Consider the following 25,064-nt stretch of genomic DNA (forward strand, 5'->3'; position numbering starts at 1 on the left):
CCTATTGACCAATCCTGGCCGCTTCTGGCCAATCGCCTGCTTCAAACGGTCGAGTTGCTCACAGTAGAGGACCGAATTGTGGGTCTGGCCATAGTTGAGCAGCTCATAGTGGAAGACTCCCTTCCAATCCCACCAAACACAGCAAAACCTTCCTAGCCAGGCTTGGCGATGGTTTGGGCCTGTTTGCCGCATTTCGACCACGATCCACTTTTCATCACCAGTCACCATCCGCTTCAAAAATGGGTCGAATTCCTTCCGTTTCAGCAGTGCATCGCAGGCGTCGATTCGGTCCAAGAGACTTTTTTCCGTCAACTCGTGTGGCACCCAAACATCCAGCTTTTTTGGAATCCAATCTTCTGCAAATGGTTCCAAACAGTTTTATGATCCTTACCCAGTTCCTGGCCAATCGAGCGAATGCTCACATGCCGGTCTACTTGGATAATTTTGACGATTTCATCGGTTTCTAAGACGATTGGCCTACCAGTACGGGGTGTATCTTCGACATCCACTACACCAGGACGAAATCGATCGAACCAACGCTGTGCTGTGCGGATCGTTACAGTATCGGTCCCATAAACTTCACAAAGTTTTCTGGCTGCCTTTGTTGCATTTTTACCTCTCAGGTAGTAAAAATGTAAAATATGACGAATTTCTTCTTTCGTGGACTCCATATTTGACGCGCTATAACTTGAGACTGAAACGTACGATCATAAAACTGTCAAAGAGACACCTGCAGCCCAGATTGTCATCTTCAAATCGCCGTATAGTATGACCCGTTGCGATAAGTACAACACAAGATATGTTTATGTGTGGCCATCTATTGACAAAATACGACATTACTTTTTCTCCAACCTAATATTAAAACTTTCTCCCTAACCCTAAACCCATTAATTGTTTTCAGTTTTATAAATAATTGGGCAATGGAAAAATGGAAAATGGGGGTCAGTTGTGAGCGGATACATTGATCTGAAATATCAGTTTGTATGCGTTGACGGGAATGACAAGGCAATCGAAAGTGACTGGGAGTCTGAAGAAATCGACTAATGGATAGGAGCTGAACAATTGTGGGGAATTTAAAGACAAGACGGTCAAGATTACGTACATCCCTGGACGTAGGGAGAGAAGCAACAAATTATTCATCTTGTAACTTAAAAGAAGAAAATACTCTGGGATGCGACAAAAATACTAAACAAAACTACAAAGCACTTTGTTTTGAATATCACATTACTTTTCAAATTTTCCCAAGCTTTATTTTGTTTTCATTTGGCTCAAAACTAGCACCAACTGGACACTGGATACAACTCAATTTAATATTGAAATTAATTTATTATACAGTAAAATAATAAAACTTGTCTGAGAGTAGCAAGAGCAGGATTTGTTTATTTTCACCTCCCATCGATGCTATTCGGTATAATTATTCTTGAGGTAAGAAAATAGCAAAAACTTTCTTATTGGATTGATTAAGAGTATTAAATCTAATTTGCACTTACGTTGATTACACTTTGTGAATTAATGATCTTCATCCGTTTATTCTCTTAGAACTCAAATTTGTTTCAAAAACGAGCCCCTTCCTACATTCAAGTGTTTAGATATCAAGATATGGTGAGAGCCTGTGAATTGCGGTTTAAAAATATACTCAAAGTATTTCTTGCTTATCGTAAAAGTCACCGCCATAACTTTTAGCTATCGAAAACGATCCAATACACTGCCTTGTGGAGTATGGGGCATCTACACAGACTCTTTCTTCTTTTTTTCCTTACATTTTCAGTGAGAAGACGGCCCTAGAATACTTATTTTTCTAGCTTCTGAGAGAATGCCAATGATATAGATTGGATATGGGCGGAAAAGACTTCGCTGGGACTCTGAAAAGTAACCCTTTTCCTCTTACAGCACGGTTCATTCGTACTCTGGAAAGCCTAGTGTTAGCAGACGCGACTCCAGTTTCGGACTACTGCTGGCGACTACCGCAAGCTCTCTTGACTTGGAGCCGGTTTCTGACAGGATCTTGAGTGCAAGATTTCGATCCAGGTTAAAAGGCATCATAATTTTGGAGTGCTATGTAACAACGGAAATTTTCGATATAATGGCAAAAGATGCTTTCTGTAAACAATTACACGCAGTTCAAAAGAATTTTCCTAAAAGTGTCATTGTAATTGTGATGGATGGTTTCTACACCAAGGTAGACTCTGACATCTTACTCAGGTATATTATAATCTTAGTAACCGTCACAGTAATACTTAAGGGTTTGTGGACTTCTGCAAAATTCACAGTGTTGTTATCGCCGGGAAGGTTAGTTGGGTTTCGACTGACCTCTAACGAACATTTAATCAGGTCGGCCATATGGCCCAGCTGTAGTAGGCTGAAAGTCAATGAATCAAAAACAAACAACTCCTAACCCAAATCCAAGCCAATAAACTATTCAGGCAACACTAAGACTTTGAAAAATTACATCTAAAAAGAAGTACGGCCTGAAGGAATACCACGTAGACAGCCTTTCGCTTTCAGACTGCGAAAAGTGCGGCCATTGAATCGACCGAATTTTCATACAATCTATTCTGGATGACAAGACTCGACTTGGTCTGTTAAATAAAAAGAATAAACTAAATTATTATTTATTATATTAAATTATTTTATCCTAGGAAAGGATTTTGGTAATATCAATATATGAAAGATGTCAACTTGCATTCACCCTGTTATTGGAAAAAGTAGCGTAATACCAGTAGTAATAACCTTGGGAACATCTCTCTTGAACCTCTCCTTCCAAAAGTAACAAACTATTTTGAAACTAATAAGCCTTGTCATGTTGAATAGAACAAAGTTAAGAAAGGATAAAGAGCAAGATTTTGGATTTAACAAAAAAGTATCGATCTCAGTTCGTGAACAAAAACTGATACAATCTCTCAGTATCCACTGTCGCATTTATCAACTTTGTCTTTACAAATGAGAAAGAAAGTCCCCATTGAGGAAGCTTGTATACAAGACAAGAAATCAGCCTAATCATTTTTCACTCACGTTTGCCTTCTAACAAAGATTTCATTACAAGAATTTCTCTTGTCACTTTCCTATAAATTATATGTGCACGCATACAAGAACATGACCACATAAAAATGCGGAAACTCATTTAAAAAGTATTACACCAACTCAAGCTCACCGTCCAAGTTAAATATAACCAAGCACATTTTTCTGATGAGATGTAAAACATTTCCTCATTTTTTGCTTTCTTTGTTAATTTCCATGTTTATGAGCGGTGAGCGTAAATTTTAAAACAATTTCCTTAAACATTTGAATAATGGGCATTGTAAATTGGTTTCAAGTAGGATTGAACCAGCTTGAAATCGAATGAAACCAACCCGCCAACTCGGTCATTTATTGAAAATTAGAATGAAGATAGTACCGATGGAGACGAGGTCAAGACGGAAATCTCAAGATTTATATGATCTTTGGATTCATTGCAATTTAGAAAAATTAAGTAAACAATGGAGAACATATGCCAAGTTTCGTTCTCCTTGAGACAATGACCCGTCGGCGATGTTTTTATTTTTAAATTGGATCCAATTGAGTTTAACAATGAAAACAGATTACAATTGCTTGAGAACGTTCACAAGATTCCACATGTTTTAATGCTTGTGATGACAATTTGCAATTGTTTGGTGGGTTTTGAGTTACTATAGGATAGGCTTTAATAGAATTAATTAATAATCCTGTGAAGGCAGCTTTTTTTGCGTAACACTATACGCAACCCTATGCCAAATTGCACCTTGTTCGCCGTAAAAATGTCTAACAACTTTAAACTTATAATACAAATATCATAGAAATACATAGAAACAATGATGGCAGGGAAGTTCACTGAGTCCTATTCGGATTATTTTTAAAGTTTTGTGTAAAACAACACCTTATTAAAGTGGATTCAGTGCTAGTCTGTCTGTCGCATTTAAGTTACTTCGAAACGGTTGAATCTATTGTCATGAATTTTGGTGAGAACGTACCGCCTACAAGTCCCTTTACATGGAATCAGTGGACCGATTAAGTTGAGTTTAGCGGGAAGGCACCCCATTCATGTGAAAGGAGATGTATTTCTTTTATTAGAAGATGGTTGTGTGGAGTACCAAATGAAAACTTAATTAGCACCTTTCGGAACTAGTCTAACTGTCCATATCAGTTGGAACATAAGAATACTAGGATGCAAAATGTAGGTACCATGAAGTGTAACAGATCTCGTTCTTAGTCTCCATTCTATATAAAATCCAGGTCTCAAAATATATCCCATCCTGTTTTCTGCTCAAGTCAAGTTAACAATGCGGTATGCATCTCTATATTTTTGAAATTTATCAAAAAGATCTCCCGAACATAAAGGATAATATGAGGCTAATACTTCGTCAAAGTCTCAAAATAAAACCACACAACAAAAACGCAAAACCTGAAGCAGATTTTGGTTCCCGACTTGCTTTGTTTTGCCGAGTCTCCTTCTAGCGAATTAAAGCTGCCTTGCGAGATTAAACATTAAATAAAGCAGCAAGAAATAATATTATTTCGATTGAACTATTACCGATTGGCAGGAGTTGCATAGGACATCTCCTCCAGCCACTCATTTTAAAAATTTGCAGAAATCAAAACGGCCTATTAACTGCCATAAGGGTAAAATTTGAACTGAAATTTATTTTTAGATGCACATCAAAAATGTAGCTAGTATAGCTGTCCGACCTAGTGGAAAACCTATCTGCGATGGACCAGATTTTACAGGAAAACGGGCGCTCGAAGAATTCTGTGAATTCAACGCAGATCCTAGCAAAAATAAAATAAATTACCAAAATCCCTTCAATCTTAAAACTTCAGAATTATCCCAAACGTCATCTCTATGCCCCTAGCTAAGGACTTCCTGGTAAAGAAATCATTAAGCTCAGACCATCAAATCATCCTCAAAAATAAAGAAGACTACGCCACTACATAAACCTCTCCCATGGAGAACAAGATGAAGTACTTCACATATACTTGCCAGTTGGAGGAAATCACTATGTTGATTATTAGTGGCCTTCACCGCAGTTACTCGATACCGAAATAATCGAGCATCAAAAAACGGAACGCATCGACAGTGTAAAATCCGAGTCGAAGAGATCGTAGCCTGAGCTTCGCTTGTGGCACTTAAAACAATTAATCGCATTCTAATCCATTCGAAAACATCGTATGCAAGCAAATATTGAAGTGCAAAACTGCCAGTGAGTAATACAAATTGTACCGAATTGCCATTTTCAATTCCGACGCAACTCTAATCTCCGATCAAATCGGCCCAACCCAAGAGTTGGCTTTCAGCAAATTCTATCAAATCGTTTTGTTCTATTGTCCTTTATCAACGTTTTGATGCAAACACTCTCAATCAAATTCTTCTGTGTGGACGAACTCCAACCAGCTGGCAAATCGGAGTCCCTCATCTTGGACAGCGACTTAAGTGCCAAACATACTTTCTTATTGGACAGTTATGTCAATAATTATGGCCGTCAACTACAATGCTGCCTGATGATATTCCAGCACGTGACATTCCCCATTTTACCCGTATATTCCTTACTGTCAGTGTAAGAAAGTCACTCATACTTTAATCACTTCCTGATAACCATTATGTAAAGCCACTAGAATATAAGAAAACTCTAGGGTGGAGACTTTTTAGAAATAGATATACTCTGTAGTATTCTTTCCTCAAGATCCAGGTTTATAATCCCAACACTAAAATCCGTGAAAGGTTCCCGACCCTGTATACTAAGTGGCTCCATAACTGCCTTTCAAATATTGAGCTCTAACACGTTCACCCCCTCCAGATAAAGTGAACGTGCTGGACACCCATTTTATGCAAACTCAACACTCTACTCTCCCCATGTTCAAGCACGAATTTGCTTAAAGTGTGTCAGTTTCTGCCGCCATCGAATGCAGTGGCCGAGGTGAATTCATAGTGACGTCTAGGTCCACGCATCCGATGTGCGGCCCCAAACTAAACAAAACGGCCTATACCGTTTCTAACGCATATTTCCCATCCCTAATCCTCACCAAAATTCCCTCCCATCTTCCCATTTCCACTCTTCTGTTTTGTTCTTAAATCGAAAACAGCGATTGAAGGATCTTTAGTCATCTTTCCTCCAAGTGCCAAACAACGCCAATCGGCACACACTAAGTATGCTTTCAACGCGTCGTTAGACATGAGAATATTATTTTACAAATCTTCACAAATTGCTAGATTCGTTGCTGGCATGGAATCGTGCTATTATCAAATTTTTTTATGAAAAAAAATTCTCGAAATTAACAAGATAATGGCCTAATAACTAGAAACGACATTTGAGAAGACAAATCAAAAAAATCTATTCATCTTGGCGTAAATCGCCTAACGATATTCAATAAAGGTGGCACACAAGACTTATTACTTTAATTTAATTCTCACACAACAGGAAGAAAAAAAAAAGGTTCCTATGTACAACTACTATAAAGATCAGTGGTTGTAAAGTTATGGAAACTGCAGTGGGGTGAGAACGAACTGCAATTGGATATCTAAAAGGATATTCCAAGGCACTCATATTCACTGGAAAGAAAGCCTTCCAGTTGGGAAGGATCTCTTGACGTTGCCAGAAAAAAATCTGATAAATGTTTCTTACTGGAAGAAACCGTCAAATTCAAACAATTTCTATCAATTAATTTAGCAACCAATTTTATGCTTCGCCCTCTCGTACAAACGGCAATCCTGACTTATTTATAATATCCAAGGCTTCACTGATATCTTCATTAAATATTATAAAATATCAGGCGAAAGGTCATCGACATCACGCTGGCATCCACTGACAACGCGGTTCTGGTCGCAGAGTCGAGAGTATCAAACGATATCACATTCTCAGATCACAGACGTATTGATTTCGTAATGGGCATGGATCCACCTCCACCCACTCCATTTCGGAATCCGTGGAAGACAGACTGGGTGACATATAAAATAGAATTGAGCGCTCGAGTCACAATCCTTGGGAAGTGCATCAAATCCCTTGGTGGAATTGAGACAACAACCCAGATGATCACAGTTAGCATGAGAGAAGCTTTTGAAGAAAGCTGTCCACTCAAAATGCCAAAGAAGGGTTAAACATCATGGTGGAACTCGGATTTACCAAAACAGAGGAGAATTACAAGAATGCTCCTCAATCGTGCTCTAAGGTGTGATTCAGACGTTAGCTGGAATCGCTATAAAGAGGCACAGAAGGCTCTAAAAAAGAGCATAAGATCGGCTAAACGATCATCGTGGACACGCTTTTGCGAAGAGACTGAGGCAACCTCAAAGCTGAAACGAATTCTGGTTAAAGAATGTAACCAGAAGCTGGGCTATTTACGTTTACAGAACGGGAGGTACACAGAAAACGATGAAGAAACGGCAAACCATTTGCTTGAAGTGCACTTCCCAGGCAGCATCCAAAATCTAATCTCGAGGTCGACAAGTGCATATAGCTCTCAACCGAGAGACTGGAATCTGGCATGCAAAGTAGTAACACTGGAGCGAGTAAAATGAGCATTTAATTCGTTCTATAGATACAAGTCTGCAGGTCCGGATGGCATCATTTCTGCGCTAGTAATAGAGGGAATGGTTGCCATGGGTCTACATATTCGGAATATATATAGTGCATGCCTAGCACATGCTTAAATTCTAATTAACTGGCGTGATGTGAAGGTGGTTTTCATTACCAAACCAGGGAAACCCGCCTACACAGACGCAAAAAGCTACCAACCGCTCAGTTTAACGGCTTTCTTACTAAAAGGACTAGAAAGACTAGTAGATCGGTTCATAAGGGATATACACATTCCTAAGTAGCCACTTCACCATAGGCAACACGCCTAGCAGAAAGGTAAATCCACGGAGACAACACTCCATGAACTCACGGCAAAAATTGAAAAGACGATTCATGGACATCGAAGGTGCCTTCAATTATACTTCATTCGTGGCAATTTGTGATGCGGCAAAACAGTATGGAATCGAACCGCTGCTAATCAGTTGGATCCTTAACATGCTAGAGTGGAGAAAAATCCACATATTGGTCGGCCAGAAGTCTATTGAAGCAGGATGTGTTAGGGGCTGGCCACAGGGAAGAGTTCTCCCTCCGATGTTATGGCTCTTGGTAATGGAATGCTGTGGAGGCCAAAAAAATTTTCGCAAAAGCGTTTGCGGACACAGTATGTGACGCGTGAATGTAACTCTGCAGGAAATCCAGTCAAGTATTTAGGAATATATTTCGACTCCAAGTTAACGTGGAAGCACCACATCCAGGAACAATATCAGAAATCCTAGAGATTGCGCTGGTGCTGTAGAAATGCGATAGGTAAGACTTGAAGACTTTCACCAAAAGGGATACACTGGAAGTATACATCCATAATAAAACCCATTTTGATATATGCATGCATCGTCAGGTGGCCGAGACTGAACTTTGCTAACAACAGGAAGCTGCTAACGCAGATTTAGAGGCTTGGTTGCCTAAGTATTACTGCGGCACTTGAAGCTATCCTAAATCTACCTCCCATTCACTTGGAGGTGAAACGCATATAGACTCGATACCATTGGAGCGTGGAAAGGCGGCCAATCACACGATCATGCGTCTATCTGGAAATTTCTTGACAAACAACCGGTAGCTCTGATGCTGACCCATCATATGGTTTCCAGATTCGTCTTTGAAAAGACATACACTACCGTAATCACCCAAGAACAAAAAAGAAGAATGGTCGACAAGTGCCCATGAGTCTTTTCAAATTACAGACTTAATAATCTTCACCGGGCCAGTCATGGAAGGCGGGTCGGGCGCAGGGATGATCTCGGGGAATCCAATTATAGAACTGACCCGACCCCTCGGAAAAATGACGACCATATTCCAGGCGGAGATATATGCCATTTCGTTGGCAGCAGAAGAATGTCTGCGGCAAAAATGGGGTCGCGCATTCGAATCTGTTTCGACAGTCGGGCGGCATTTTCAGCACTAAACAGCAATGACATATCAAGCCAGGTGGTGTGGAGTTGTCATCAGGTGCTGTTGAAAGTTGGTCGACTGAATGAAACATTCCTGATGTGAGAGCCGGGGCACTCTAACATCACTAGTAATGAGGATGCTGACAGACTGGCTCGCCGAGGGTCTGGAGAGTAACGTACCTTAATTGGACTCGTTACACAAGCTACGCATCCTCGCGAAATGGCGGAAACGCATCCAAATTAGTACCAAAAGAGGCGACTTGCACCGAACGAGTTCCAATGGGATCACAGAAACAATAAGTTTCATATTGTTTTCTGCTTCTAGGGGCCAGGGCAGGATTTAATGGGGAACGGTATCTTGCCTCATCTCTCGAATATAAACCTTCAGACTTAGCACAAACTAATTCAAGACTTAATTTGACTCACTCTTCCTATACAGTGGCGATATCGAGCTTGATTCATAATTTACACTAAAATGCCTGTTTCTGCCACTTGACAGCTTCAAATTTTCATCAACAGGAATGTGTTGTATTATGGGATAATCCGTTCTAACAAAGCCTAAATCAAAGGGCTAAGTAAGAATGGTGCATAGACACAATTCTAAATATCTACATATACCCATGCGATAAAACTACTGAGGCAAGGCTATGTATGGATTAACGACGTAAGCTATCACTCGATGACACTGGAATGCAGTAAATTCACACAGAGAACACAAAATATATATTAGTAATTATAAGAGAAACTTACACTAAACCTTTGTAAGTCAAATTCTCTGGTTTTCAAGTTTGAAATATTATGAGTTCGATGCAATTACATGTTCAAAAGTACATTGTGCGCTAAAGCTACTCAAGGTCGGTCAGTTCATCTTTTATTTTATTTTCTGTGCGAGGTTTTTGTTCAAAATATGAGACCGCTTTTCTGGACAAATAATGAGTAATTTGGCACATTTTTCGGCTCTTGTTATCGGATTAGCTTTGTAATTGTGTCATTACTACCAAATCTTTAGGTTGATTGCAATGAGAAATAATGCTTACTTCCTAGAACCATAAAAATATTTTGTTTTTTTTTTCTCTCACTGATGTCAATCACTGTTTTTGTGCATGAGTAAGGGCTACAACAGAAATTAATACACAGGTTCTTTCTTAAGCTATTTTGTCATTAAGAACAGAAAAATATGCTTCAGACAAATATATGTTGTAGCAAGCGTTCCGACAGTATATTTAGCAACAATTAAAAGAGATATAAAATTGTAGATATAGATAGATCCTAGAGTTCGAAAAACCCGTCCATTTATTGGAAGCGAACTTCCATACTGTATCAAACTGTCAGTGAATTAAATAATCTTCATTTTAGTTTATATCAAGCTGACTGAGTTAAAACGAACCAGTTCGGGACATATATATTAATTATAACTTCACCACAACTCAATTTAGAGCCCATGAAAATCGTGATCATGTACTATATGTTTCAATTAGTCGTCTAGAATAAATTCCACAGTCGCCGCCCAAAATAGCTTCAGACTCAATGAGAGGTCCCGCCTATCCAGGGGAGCATGAACATGAAAATCCATCAAACATTGACCTAAAGCGTTTTCCTCATGCGTTTGATTATTCCTTTGTAAGAGATCCCGACTCAAATGGAGTTCGAACATTTGTTTGTTTGTTCAATATCATCACTAGCAATAGACTGGAAGTGACTGCATAGAAGACATACACACCGATAGAATATGGACGCCCCACTTGCAAGCTATATGAATACCAACATGTAATCCTCCGATACTGAGCCCTGGGCGGTATAAGATTGTATCTGCATCTGTGCGCCTTCAAACTAGGCGCAAATTGTTCGAACTTACCGTTAAAGACATAATAGTTTTTGATCTCATTGTTATTGCCATCTCTCAGCATGCATGCACCACCTTTACGGACAGTATACATATTCCGCGCGGAGAAATCCCAGCCAAAGTTGATTCTCTTGAAATGATTTGTTTCCTTAGTTGCTTCGAAGTTAAACATAAACAGTATTATAGGTGCCACAGTGGGGCCGTTATTCCGTTTCCCCAATTAATTTCGTATTCAATAGTTTAGATAAAATCCAATTAAGGCCAATTTACCTAATTTATTCTTAAAGCTCATCACATTTTGGTGCTAAGGGGAGCTCATCCAAATCACGTAGAAAGAAATATAGTACACTCAGGTCCTAAGCTAGAATAGCGTGTTAACTCGTAATCCGCTTTCGAATCAAAGTCGAGGTGACATAATTCCATAATATTATCATTGCATAATATCCAGTTTGTAGTTATGTGTATGATGCTTACTAGAGCCGATGGGAATGGATTTACAACGAATTAATGCCTCCACAGCTAGACTGTCGATTTCGGAAAGATATTACATACATTGAAACTTTCGAACTGCAGGAACCCAATGTGGGCTGTAAAGGTGGCATTAACTTATAAGCTATCTGTGATTCTCAGCTTAATTCTACTTACTTCAACTTTGGTAAAGAGGTATTGAGTTTTTATAAGGAGATTACTGGTCCAGCATAAACGTGATTCTATCTTATGTCTCAGCATAATTTCTCAAATTTCATTAATGTCATTTAAGGGAAATGCAACCGTTTCCATTTTTAAGGTTTTGTTAAAAACGAAACCTTATTAAAATCAGTTTACCGTCTCTGTTACACGGGCTATTGACACGAAATTTTGCAGAAAGGTTGGAACTGTAAACCCCCCCATATACGGTGAATTATTATACATTCCTGTATATTGAACTTAAGGGGGGCCCCCATACACGTCAAAAAGGGACGCACATTTTTTTCACCGCATATAGTCATAGGCAGCATCAAATTATTACTTCGTAAGAGATAAAATACAAATACCACATCGAATTCAATATCAGATATATTCACCTATGTACACTATGAGATACATACAAATTGAAATATCATGTATTCAAATACTCCTACATAAAAAATCAACAAAACCTTTCAGACCTAAAGCCGAAAATAGTTTTCAATGTCATATTCATCATAGTGATTTATCTGCAAAATTGCAAGTGAGAATAAACTAAATGAAAATAAAACGGAAAGCAGAATCTCGGCGTTTCAGGTACGAAAAGTTTTGTTGATTTTTTATATAAGAACATTTGGGTACCCTATGGTTTTATTTATACTTATATAGCCCGCAGTGTATACACGTTGAATATACCGGATATGGAATTCGACGTGGTACTGAGATTTTATCTTCTACGGAGTAGAAATTTGATGCCTAAGAGGCAACTTTGACCTACTACAACTTTGTTAATAACAGTAGCATTTACACCAAACTTTCCAGTACGCCGCTTAATATTAAAACCTATATTACTTCAATTATACCAATTTAGGATGAACTTAATATAATATACTATTATTAACTTTATTTCAGCAGATTTATCTGCGTATTCTGAGTATTACGTGCACGGACCACCACAATCTTTTTAGATATTTCGGTTGGCTAGTTTCTGAAGACGGGTCCTTGAAGTAACTGACTTTTATGGGTTTCTCGCACTCCTTCCAATTACAAGCAATGTCATTCTACTACCTCCCCTCTTTTAGGGAACCCCCTTAAGTTCAATGTGTAGCAATGTAATTCACTGCATGCGTGTGCTTCCATATTTCTAGCCTTTCTACCAAATTTCGTGTCAATAAAGGTAACCATTTCTGAGAAAAACACGATTGCAAAAAAACCTTAAACAATTTGGAATAACAGAAGCTGTACGGTTTTGCGTTCATCTTGCATGAGTAAATCCGCCAACTCCGCCGTTCATATGCGTTCACTTGATATGATAATGCGTGTTGGAGTTCAATAAATTCACGAGAAATGCAAATCATTGAACATCTATAACTGGAGCCTGGAGCTTCCGAGTAACAGGGATGTTGATGTTAACTTAATAGTATTTTCAGATTTTGGACGTCCTCGTTATTCTGCCCATTAATATAAATACGAAAAATACTTCGCCCTTTCCAATTGAACTCAATCCTCTTTTTCAAAATGAAAAACATCACTGATAACGGGGAGAAAAATTATTGATGACAGAATGCAATCCTGCCAGACTCCGCTGTTGACTACAAATTCCCTTGAGACTTTACTCCGATGCATTCTGTGACATTCTACATCGTCATATGTCATTCTGATAATAACTATTTGTTTCTTCCTCATCAAAATTTAACGATGATACCTTCCATAAACTCACTGGGGAATATCTCTGATTATCATGATTTACAAATGAATGGAAGTAGGAAATCAGTAGAAACTGCAAGGGCTGCACGGCAAAAATTTCGTAGAAAAAATATGAAGGTCGGCGGTTTTATCCCGCTTTAGTGCATTGATGGAAAGATAATTTCGCTTCTGTCTGAACGAGCAGTTAATATTCGCATGTTACGGTGACTTGCCGTATCATCAATAAGAGGCGAAGTTTTACCTGATCTTATATGATTTAGAATTGTGGTGAAGTGCTTCTTTGACTTCTTTAGCTATCATACTTATTATCGGGAAGTCTAACGATATCGTCCCTTTCACAGAACCATCACAAGGCTTACGACTCCTGCAAGTTTTTGAGTGATAGGGTATACGATACCGTTGGATACCGTTGTCGAAAAGAGTGGGTACATGCCAGAAGCAATCGTAAACTGTTTTCGATAGCCAAAGCTCGTGACCCTGTGATCAGTGCTAATCTGAGCCATTGTTGGCATTTCGGAAGCAATAGAGATTCAAAACTTGCAAGTAGCTGGTCCACGAACTTTTATCCCCATCAGTCGCCTGTTACGACATTCAGGGAACAGGTGAAGAAATTAGTTTGGAATCAAATTATTGCTTATAGAGAGAGTTTATGTATATTACGCTTATTCGAGTTGTTATCACGTAATTGCAGTGAACGATTTGCTCCACAGTTAAAGTTCATCTAGTTTCAGCTTCAAACAAAGCATTCAGTGCCCCCACTCACAACATAGGTCAAAGCAACAACCAACCTGGAAAACTTCTAAATCATCAACCTTTATTCTTTCCCATATTAGCATTCAAGCTTTTTCACGAAATTACCAGTTCTTAAATCATTAACTAAATCTGACCTTCCACCAAACGACATGTGGCCTCCAAAAAAGTACACGATAATATCTTTCAGATACGTACTGCCTAATTTTTGTATTTGACAAGATAATTTGACTTATTATATCGTAACCACTAATGCAAAGCTGTAGTTTTCAATGACTTTTGCGATAGAATTTTGCACACTCATTTCAAGTCCTCAAATTCGAATTTAAGACCATTGTTGTCGTAAATTTATGAATTAGGCAGACAAACGTGAGAATCTATGATTAAATTGATTCATTTCAACTAATTTTTGAGTATTTCCGTTGCCGTTACTCGCTATAACCAAGATGAGATTACTATCTCAGTTATCATGTAAAAATGTTGAAAGTCATGAGGTATGTATTACCTTAGAATTCATAATTTCTTCTATGCGTACCTTAATGCCAATCGTTACGCCTCGATGACTCCCATCTGAAATCAAGCAAAAAATAGTATCAATACAAAGCACAGTAGCAGGTACTTTTCTTTTCAAAAATTCTGTTAAAAATAAAGTACTCATACTCGGTTTATTAATAGATACCTAATCGAATTTCCTGCATTTGCTTCCATGCCTCGAATCAAAACACGATAAGCGAAAGGTGTTCTTATGTGTTTTCCAACAGTCGCATATGACCACAACCAGTTGCATGAACAGCTCCAGAAACCATCATATGTTAGAACACATTTCAAAGTTCTTTCTGAGTCCCCACCCAGTGAAATTATTCCCATCCTATCCTATCACATTTTGATAATAAATGGTCAAACAATCGATTGTTCGCCGGTTTTTTTCCTGTCTCTCTAATAATGTTTATAAATAAATTTGGATTTCGTCACTAGAAGTATCTCGCCTACACGTGCTTGGCGGCTTTTGGTTCAAGCCCAAATTTAACATCAGCATATTTTTAGTCGAGCCACGAGAGGCAGCCACTTTTAATTTATTACGATAACGCCTCAAGCATCTTATGCGAATATGCAAATGACAATTTCTATTTTTACTTTGCACAAGAGGTTACTTCTTAATCGAAAGTAATTTTGCACACACACTTCGCTCGGGTGTGGAAAATACAAAAGATACTTTTACTATCCTCTAAATGGTTTTCATGAAGAACGTACGGTGTGCGAAAAAATAAATAACAAGTAGAGAAAATACATTGTTCTCGTACCATTGCACCGGTATGTAACTTTTATTTTGCCCAACCACAAGGGGCTCATGGAATTTACTATGAAATGAATCTTGTTTGAAGGCGAGGATTGATTCAAAAATACTCCCTATTGTAATTTAGGTAAAGGTGGAACAGGCACTACTACCTCGCCAATGCCAAAATTACAATTTTAAGAAGCTGTAACAATAGAAAGGGGTCTTTCAGTATCAATTTCGCATTAGCGTCTTAGGTCACTCGTTCCAAACTCCGTATGCAAAGAACAAATGGATAAATAAAAACTCTACAAACAAATTACTTTTGATCTATTCACTGTTACAACCATTGTTTCATTCCAAGAGAAAGCATGGCAGTCTCATATCCTTAACCTGGGATCCTTTGCAATCATTTATGTGTGCAAATCATTGACAAATGACCTATAACGATATTCAAAAGCTAGACAGTCATTAAGTCTAGAAACCGTAATTAGCGTGAACAAAGCTTTGCCCTCCATTGTCCAAGTTCAATTCCAGTAAATGGAGTCATATGCATGACTGACATCGGCACCCACATGTACTGAAGTCGTTGACCATTCACGTTTATTTGACTAATTTACCATGGGTGGTTAATAAACTTGACACACGTAGATGCTTTTTGTTCGATTCGAGTCATTAGGAAATAGAAAATTGCTTTCCTTTTGTCCATAGTGCTTAAAATAATACTGAAAAGGGAAAGTTTTCACCACATACCAAACCCTTTCTTCTAGGAAATGACGGCAACAAAAAAGCTAGTAAGTCAAATAAAAGTCACTCAGTGGCAAAAGAATTCGAAATCTACAAAGATAAAGTCTAGCGAAAGGGGGGAAGATATTAAGATAGTTCTAGAAGTATCAACATTTCAACGCCGAAAGTTGACAATCCCTAACTAAATTTATTAATGAAACATTTGGAAAAATTATAAGTAGAGAATTCAGACTTTTTCATCCAGAATACAAAAGAAAATTGATCAATGGATATTACGTTATTAAACAAAGATTTCAGAGATAAAGTTCAGCCATCGCCTCTAATTCTATCAAATTAAATGCCGAAAATTAGATACTGAAATTAAGATATATTTGATATATACTAGATATGATAATCGATCAAAGGGTAGACTGATTTACATGGGGTATCGTGATCGCTACGCATTGGAAGTAAGGGAATCTTTCAGATAAATCGAGATAAAGCCGAACCCCTTTATGGACTACATTGACAAATAGCTGTAGTTTTGGCGTCTATTGTGACAGAAGATAGTGACGGGTCAGAGAGTATAAAATCACGGTGAAGCAGAATTCATTCTGAAAAACACAGATTTCCATTTTTTAAGGTTTTGTGTAAAACGGCTAAACCGATCCAAACGAAATTTGGTAGATAGATGGGAACTATGAAATCTCACGCATACAGTGGATGGTATAAACTTAGGTGGAGTTTAAAGGGGGGCTCCCCATACATGCAAAGGGGAGATTTAAAAAAAATTAAGGAGTCAAAATGTACGCACTTAAGGTGAGACAGGACTCATTTTCAGAAACTACCCAACCTAAAAATCCGAAAAAAGTCAGGATGGTGGGCTTAGATGAAATCTAGGCCTCAAAATATGTCCCATTCCGGTATTGTAGGAAACATTATTTCTGATGACAGTATACATCGCTCGACGCATTAAAAGGACTAGACCCGCCATCGATATTTTGTTTAAAACTTACATGTTCTTCACATAGCATGCTGGTTCCAGACCTAGGTAAAGAAGGAGGGTTTGAGGCAACGTACTTTGTACTATCCTCAGTAAAACAAAAATAACATGCTGAGATTAGGGAAAGAGATAAATCGAATGTAATTGGAGTGATTCCACTATACTAAATCCTACCTAATCTCTTTTGGCGACAGGTCTCGCGACAGGCCGGCCAAGAAGATGCATCCAATGTCGCTAAAACAAAATGACTGGATTAAGCCACAAACCTCGATGAAATGCTAGGGCGTCCACCTCAGGCGACGCAAAAAAAAACGGGCCCCGGTCCTGTTGAGAAATGGGCAAAGGTTCTTAACGCATGAACTACGTCAGAACGTAAGAAAGTTAGTCTGAGCAAAACACATACACTCGCTAGAAAAAATGTGCGTACACTGAGCAGTTCCTGGTTATTCGTTAGTAAAACACACGAATAAATTAGTTTTTTAAAAACATTTTATTGTTTGCATATTGCTTGTGGTCTTGTTGCTTTGATAAGGCCACTTTTACGAAATTAGAATTCAAGGAAACTGAAATAAAATAAGGGAAATAAGAAAAGTCACAAATGTTCAGTAGAAAAAGTCTGCGTACAGCCACATAATTAGGTGATTCCCCGAAATATAAATCCTTGCCATTTGGAGTAAATTGATTGTGAGTTATTGGTTTATGGCTGTGTTTGAAGTGTGAAAAATAAGGACGTTTTTTCGTTATTTTGTGTGTATAATTGTTATTATGGAATTGAAGCGAAAAGAGATTTGTGTAAGTGAAAAAAAAGTTATAATAAAATTATGGGAAGAAGGAAAAAGTTTCCGCGAAATAGCCAGGATAGTAGGAAGGCGACATTCATCTGTTCAAAGGGTAGTTAACAACTTTAAATCGACGGGAATAATAACATCGAAGCCACGATCTGGTCGCCCATTGAAGTTGTCGATTAGGGAAAGGCGAAGTATTATAGGTTCGGTGAAAAAGAATCCACGAATAACTGCACCACAAATCGCGAAAGATATTGAACTTAAGTTCAACAAAAAAATTTGTGCTGATACTGCACGGAAAATACTCAAGAGAGCTGGTTACCATGGGCGAGTTGCACGTAAGAAACCATTTATTTCATTAACTAATAGGCGAAAACGAATAAAATTTGCGAATAAGTACGTAAACCAATCAAATGAATTCTGGGAAAATGTGCTTTTCTCAGATGAAAGTAAATACTGCATTTTTGGAATAAAAGGAAGAAAAATAGTATGGAGAAAAGCATGTACAGCATTGAATAAAGAAAATTTGATGCCAACGGTAAAGCATGGTGGTGGCGGAATAATGATTTGGGGGTGTATGGCAAGTGGTGGCGTAGGAAATCTGCAATTTATAGAATCTACCATGGACAAATATGACTACCTAAATATTTTAAAACGTAATTTAAAACAAAGTGCTGAAAATTTACGCCTGGGTGACGAATTTTATTTTATGTATGACAACGACCCTAAGCATACGGCTGAGGTTAATAAGCTGTGGCTATTATATAATGTTCCCAAACAGTTACATACACCCCCACAATCGCCAGATTTAAATCCCATAGAACATCTGTGGGATTTATTAGAACGCAGAATTCGCCAATACGATATAACTTCAAAGGATATGCTGAAAAATGTATTACAAGAAGAATGGAATAAAATAAGTGTTGAAGAAACATCTAAACTTGTATCTTCTATGCCGAAAAGATTAAAAGAGGTCATAAAAAGAAAAGGGTATCCTACAAGCTACTGATTTGCTTTTCATATTTACTCAAATATAATTTTTTTTAAATATTTGTTTACTGTACGCAGACTTTTTCTACTGAATTATTGCGATTCTTTTAATTTTTGGCTTTATAACCTGGTTTTTGTAAGACTTATAACTTAGTGAATTAAATACACTAAAACTACGGAACTATTTGTAATGTTTGGACAATAAATTCGCCACAAAAATTAGCTTAATTTTTTTGTTTTACTAAGGAAAAGTATCATACTACTGAGTGTACGCACACTTTTTCTGCCTAGTGTATGTGTCTGCGCGCTAAATCTTCGCACTTTCACTAGAGAAACTCGCAAACGCCCTTCGAAAAAGGCGACTTAGAACGCGAACGCGGTAAAAATGACTATAGACTTCTCTATTTTGGTAGTCCACACATTCAATGCGGTGTTGGCATTGCCATCTCAGAGACTTTCCGTGACGCCATTCAAGAAGTCGAACGATTTGATGATCGGCTGATTAAGTTCATCATCATATCAGCTGATTGCATTATTCAGTTCTTCACTGCGTATGCACCACAGAACAGTTAACCTGACGACAATTAAAATGCCTTCCGGCAACTTCTCGATGCAAAAAATTTAACGTGCTCCCTAATGACTACATCATCATTACAAGCAACTTTAATGGTCATGTGGATGGAAAGGCAGACGGTAATAGGGACCATGAGAGAAAGGGATTTGTAGCGCGTAATGATCCAGGACGATTGTCTCAGCTTCCTACTTTTTATAGTGGGGCAGTAAAACGCAAATCGACTATATTCTCATAAGACGCCGACATTTTTCCACCGCCACTAATTGCAAGCCTTTCCCTATAGTCCATCGCACCTCAACATCGGAAATTATTTGCCGTCTCGCGAATCAAGCCACCAATCAAACAGCATGAGGGACGCATTCAATGCCGCGCATTAAATGGTGGCGATTTTGTGAGAAGAAATGATCTCATTTGTGAGATTTCCAACCATTACGAATGTGGAAGAATCGTGGAACCAAGTCAAAGACACGATTCACAAAGTGGAATAACCGGTACATCAACCGAGATACTTGGCTTTGGAATGACGATATTCAAATGAATATCCTTGAAAAGAAACGCCTCTCCTATAAGTTTCTTGACGGTAAAACGCTGCCCAATTGCCAAATTTACAAGAATGCCATCGGGAAGCAAAGAAAGCGATCGCTGTCATTCTAGCGGTCCATTGCAAAGATCTTTACGATAAACTGGACATTTGAGATGGCCAGAGGGATCTGCATCGACTTGCCAAAAGCCGAAACGAACGTAAACAGGATACCGAACACTTCTGTTGCAACATCTTCGACCGACAGTCGAGTAGCGATGGATAGATGGCGAGAATATTTCGACCAAATTTTTCATGCTGCACTTACACAAGTATTACCGACAATTGGAGCAATTCCACCTGTCAGTGCGACTAAAGTCGAGGAAGCAACAGAACGATTGAATTTGAGGAAAACAGCAGGACCTGATGACATCGCATCTGAGCTCTGTAAAGCGAAGAGATGGGACCCAGAACTGTGGCTAAGTGAATTCTTCAATGGGGTTATCCAGGAACATAGACAGCATCTAACAAGCAGGGCAAGGGCAAGAAGGTACTACAGTTCCAACATGGAAAAAGAAAGGTAGTCCAGTAAAATATTCAGATTACCATCTGATCCGGTTACATTCCCAAACAATGAAGATTTTTGAACGAATTCTTGACAATCGTATTCGCGAAATGGTACAAACAACAGTGAATCAAGCCAGATTAGTCAAGAACTGCGGAACTACTGACGCAATATACGCTGCGCGGGTATAGAGAAAAACCGTGAGAAACATCACCCTCTTTACATTGCATTTTTGGATCAGGAGAGAGCGTTCGACCGTATGCCACACGAACTCATCTGGTATGCTCTACGACATCAGTTAGTGCCAGAAGGACCCATGCGCTGAGTTCAATTGCTTTACCACGATCCGAAAAGTTAAGTTCGTGTGACGGGTGTATCAAAATCGCTTCACGTCTCTATGATGTTCACCAAGGAAGCGCCCTCTCACCACTCCACGTTGTTCTTGTTATGGACATCGTCACACGGGACATTCAAAGTCCTGCTTTAGGCAGATGAGGCAAAAATGGTCTCGAGCAACTTGTCCGAAAATGGAATGATCGCCGCATGCAAAACGGTATCAGATTGAATTCTGAATGAAAACTGAATTTTTTGAAAACAAACGATTTAAATATCTCGGGTCACTGATATCAGCCAATGGAGAACGGTGTTATGGAATTGTTTCACGCATTAGCGCCACCTGGATGAAGTTGTGATCCACAACTGGTGTTCTTTGTTATCGACGTATCAACGAACGTCTCAAATCTAAAGTTTACCGCAATGTCGTTCGTCCTGTCGCCTGCTACGGTTCTGAATATTGGCCGACTATAAAAGACAATGAACGGCGTCTTGCGGTAATGGAGACGAAGATGTTGCGCTGGATTAGTGGCGTGACACGTTTTGATCACATCCGAAATGGGGGTGCTCAGAGGTGGTATACTGGTACCATGGGAACCGGGATAGCCCCTAGACTCTCATACTTCGGGTGAACTCCCGTTGTATGTGAATACAGCTCGGTTATTTGCGGTTGGCCCCTTAGTGGGAGCTTCATGGAGGTTGCTGGTTGTGCTCAAGCGAGAAGGGACCTTCGGACCTCGGTGTGGTGTTGCGTTTCAACACGGGTGCCGTATTCCTTAGTAGATTTAGGTAGGTCTTGCATCCACCAGTATGAATACTAATCCATGCACTTGGTATAGACTAGTACCGTTGTTGCTTGTCTCAGCGGGGCTCTGACTGTGGTTACAAAATCAATCCGTGTCTTAAGAAGACCATGGGATTAAGTCGTCCAGATAGGTGCTCACGTTAAACCCTCAAGAACTTAACATCCGAAATGAGAATATCCCCGATCGATATGGGGTTGCACCGATCTTGGAAAAAGTGCGAGAGAGTCATCTTTGATCGTATGGGCATGTATTTCACGCTAACGAAAATTCACTGGTCAAGATTGGTCTGAACTCCAAAAGGCCGGCCGAAACAACGTTGGCTTGATACGATGGGTAGGGATTTGAAAGGAGCCCCCCGGTTGCTTCCGGATCAGGCTTTTGATATAGCAAAGTGGCGCAACCGATCACGACGAGGCGATCGCAGTTGTGAGCGGGGAAAAGGCTGAAGAAAAAAAGATGCTATTATTAACTTTATCTGAGCAGATATCATAATGGGATTTATTTTGATAGATGGATAGATTCTGAGAGACCTTTCACTTTTTTGGACACACATTATGAGTCGTCACTCCCGTGTTTCAACCAATATCAAAAATAAGATTAAGATAAGTCTAAGATTCGAAAAGTGCTAATCGATTTCTTTCATTTGATAATCATATACATGACCACCAAATTTTTTATTCGCATATGAAAAAAAATTTGATGCTCCCTTTCGTATATTATTGAATCACCAAAGATTGCTTTCAGTTCCAATTTTATTATTCGCTAGGAAGCACTTTGAATTATCAGTCAAACTGTAACGATCGTCTGCGCATACCAACCATTTTATACATGTAAGAATGCAAAACCCATGCCCGATTTGCAATTGTCTCAATTGGGAATGATGAACCTTTAACGTCGAGTGCAAACGACACTCTTCAATTCCTTGTCATTTTGAGGGAATTTTCCACTATGGGAGTGCCGCTGATTTGTGAAACTTTGGATCGTTGCGCCCGAATATGAGGTTCAGATATGTTATTTTAAAAGGCTCACAGCGCCGACAGGCAAGAAACCCGTGTTGTAAACTTTTCTGCACATAAACATAAGATGTACAAGAGTAGCAACGACGTCAGGTGCATGTTACACTATCTTAACTAAATATGCAGCTTTCGAAATTGATTCATGAATCCTGTATTCTCATGTGATGTACATTTATGTGTGTATATCCATGCCGGTAACAACAAAGGCGAAACTGGTCAGCCGCTTCAAGTACAAATTTTCCGTGCTACATACCCAAAGGTACTCGATAGCCAAAAGGAGGCCTCACTCACATGGATTTTTCACTGGTCGACGATAATATAGATATTCCGCGGCATGGCTTCAAGCATTTATATGTGGTTTGGGTAGGAATCATGGAAACCACTAAATGCGGATGTAGTAAAAAGGTGCATCCGATTATATCCACGCAATTAACTGTGAACATCAAGTCCACGTACAAACATGAATGCACTTTCGAACCCATCTTAGGGCCAGCTGAAAAAGGCACGAATGCCACTTAGATACAATATGGACATAAACGAGTGAAGCCGCTAAATAGCGAGCCAACGGGGTCAAGAGAAATTCATTTATTTGAAAATTCCGTTAAGAAGCAACGGTCAGTGAGATACGTGTTACTGCTATTATACGAAAAGGGCTTTGAAATGTAGGTGTTGAGTTGTTAGAGAATACTAACGAGCGCTAAAAAAGATACTTTGGATTCGTATACCTCTTTCGACCTACAAAACTACTCAATAAAGGTAGAAGTGACACTTGATTGAGTGACAAAGAATTTATTAACATTCCCTAGTGCTCGAAAGTACGGTCATGAAGCAGGTAATGTTCATAACTTTGTTAGAGACGTAAGTGACAAAAATATCTTTTATAATCTTTACGGACATTTGGGGCGTTTTTCCGCCATCTATAATGTTAGTATAGTAACGAGGAAAACACTCGAGTAGAAATTTATGTACTTCAACCGTATCCACTAAGTATTTTCCACTTTCCTGAATATATAATTGAAGGCAATTCAACAATACTCCAAATGAGATTTAAAACAAGTCCATTGTATGCAAAGTTCTGCCTTTTCACACGTCAAAATCACAAGTCTATGACTATAATCATCAAATTTCATTAGCATTTCAATAATTTTCCATTCTATTGCACATCTACTGTACGCAAATGGAAGATAACACCGACAGATCGTAATCGTCGACTTGTGGGAAAATACCTTTATTCCAGACACATTTATATCTACATATATTGTTGAGATAATTGAAAATCCTTTTCTTCTAGGAAACTTCCATCCATTCGTTTCTATATGAGAAAGAAGGAATAAACAAAGATATTTCATAAATGAAGTCAAGATTCAATTCAGAAATTTACATGAAATTTTCTCTTTTTGCTTCGTGTGGCAGCCAAAGAAGAATTAAAAGTTAAGAAGTGAACATGGTGTGGAGCTGTCAAGAAGATATGTGCAAATTCCACGATATAGACGGTAAACATATGTGTATGTGTGGATATATGCATAGAAGCCCATTTTCACATTCTCTTGAAAGTGATACAATAACATGAAACCTGCTAATGCACGTAATGTATATCAGAGTACAATAAAAAGATTGAAAGGACTTTTCTATGGATTTTCCTTAGAAAAAAAGTCAGACTTATTTATTTAAAAGCACATTCCTTCTAATGGGTTCTTCGTTTAATCTCTATTAGTTTTTATTCTGCTTCTATACGCGCTTTCTAAAAGAATCCAAATAAAATACCTGATCAACTTCACTCTACTATCCCAGCATCATACAATTGCCCTTCCATAACCACAATTTGCTCTTACAGCTGTTTCCTGGGTGTTGTAATGTTGCGCCCAGCCTCTTTGCCATATTAAAAAGTGTTTTAAATGCGATTTTCTTCTTAGTTATGAATATATGCGAAAGGGGGTGCAACATTTTTTACAGAATATGGCCATGTGGGATATCAAATGAAAGGGCTAATACTTTTCGAAACTCGTATTTGATATAGGCTGAAACATAGGGGAGTGAGGGCTCAAAACATGATTCTCAAAAAGTGTAACAAGTCTCGTTCTCAAAACCTATCCAACCGAAAAATCTGAAAAAATCAGTGGTATCTAAACGAAATCTAAGCCTCAAAATGCATTCCGTTCCGATATCTGCGCAAATAAAGTAAATAATAGTATATTAGCATATTTTAGAAATTTAATCAGAAACCCCCCTTAAGTTCGTGCTAGAAGTACAAAATGGAAGTGGTATAAGGGATAACCTTGGGAAGCTTGAAGGAAATCCAACTATTATCATCCAAGTTATAGAAGGTTGAAATTTTTACATTTTATGTAAATTTCATACAATTTAAAACGTGTATGACGTCATCATATCATATCAATTCGTCAATACCACAAAAAGCCAGCTCATATGCAAGGAGGGTCGTAGGGAAACATTTCGTTTCAGCTTTTTAATCATTTATAAATCAATATCAATTACTCGAGACAGACATATAGATGTATTTATATGTATACGGTAATGAAGC

The 25,064-nt window shown here is 38.5% G+C and overlaps 1 protein-coding gene across 8 annotated transcripts in view; it reads right to left on the minus strand.

Annotated features, from left to right (window-relative positions):
• The window catches only part of LOC119656054 (dnaJ homolog subfamily B member 6), a 215,104-nt gene that overhangs the window by 118,541 nt on the left and 71,499 nt on the right, over positions 1-25,064 (minus strand). For 7 of the 8 annotated variants that reach the window (XM_038062322.1, XM_038062319.1, XM_038062327.1 and 4 more), the window contains one exon: positions 14,470-14,504. The exons of the other annotated variant lie outside the window; for it this stretch is intronic. The gene's annotated coding sequence lies outside the window, so the exon portion shown is untranslated. The remainder of the gene's footprint in view (positions 1-14,469; positions 14,505-25,064) is intronic. 8 annotated transcript variants of the gene reach the window in all.

Source organism: Hermetia illucens, chromosome 4, assembly GCF_905115235.1.
Source record: "Hermetia illucens chromosome 4, iHerIll2.2.curated.20191125, whole genome shotgun sequence".
In the NCBI taxonomy this organism is placed as follows: domain Eukaryota; kingdom Metazoa; phylum Arthropoda; class Insecta; order Diptera; family Stratiomyidae; genus Hermetia; species Hermetia illucens.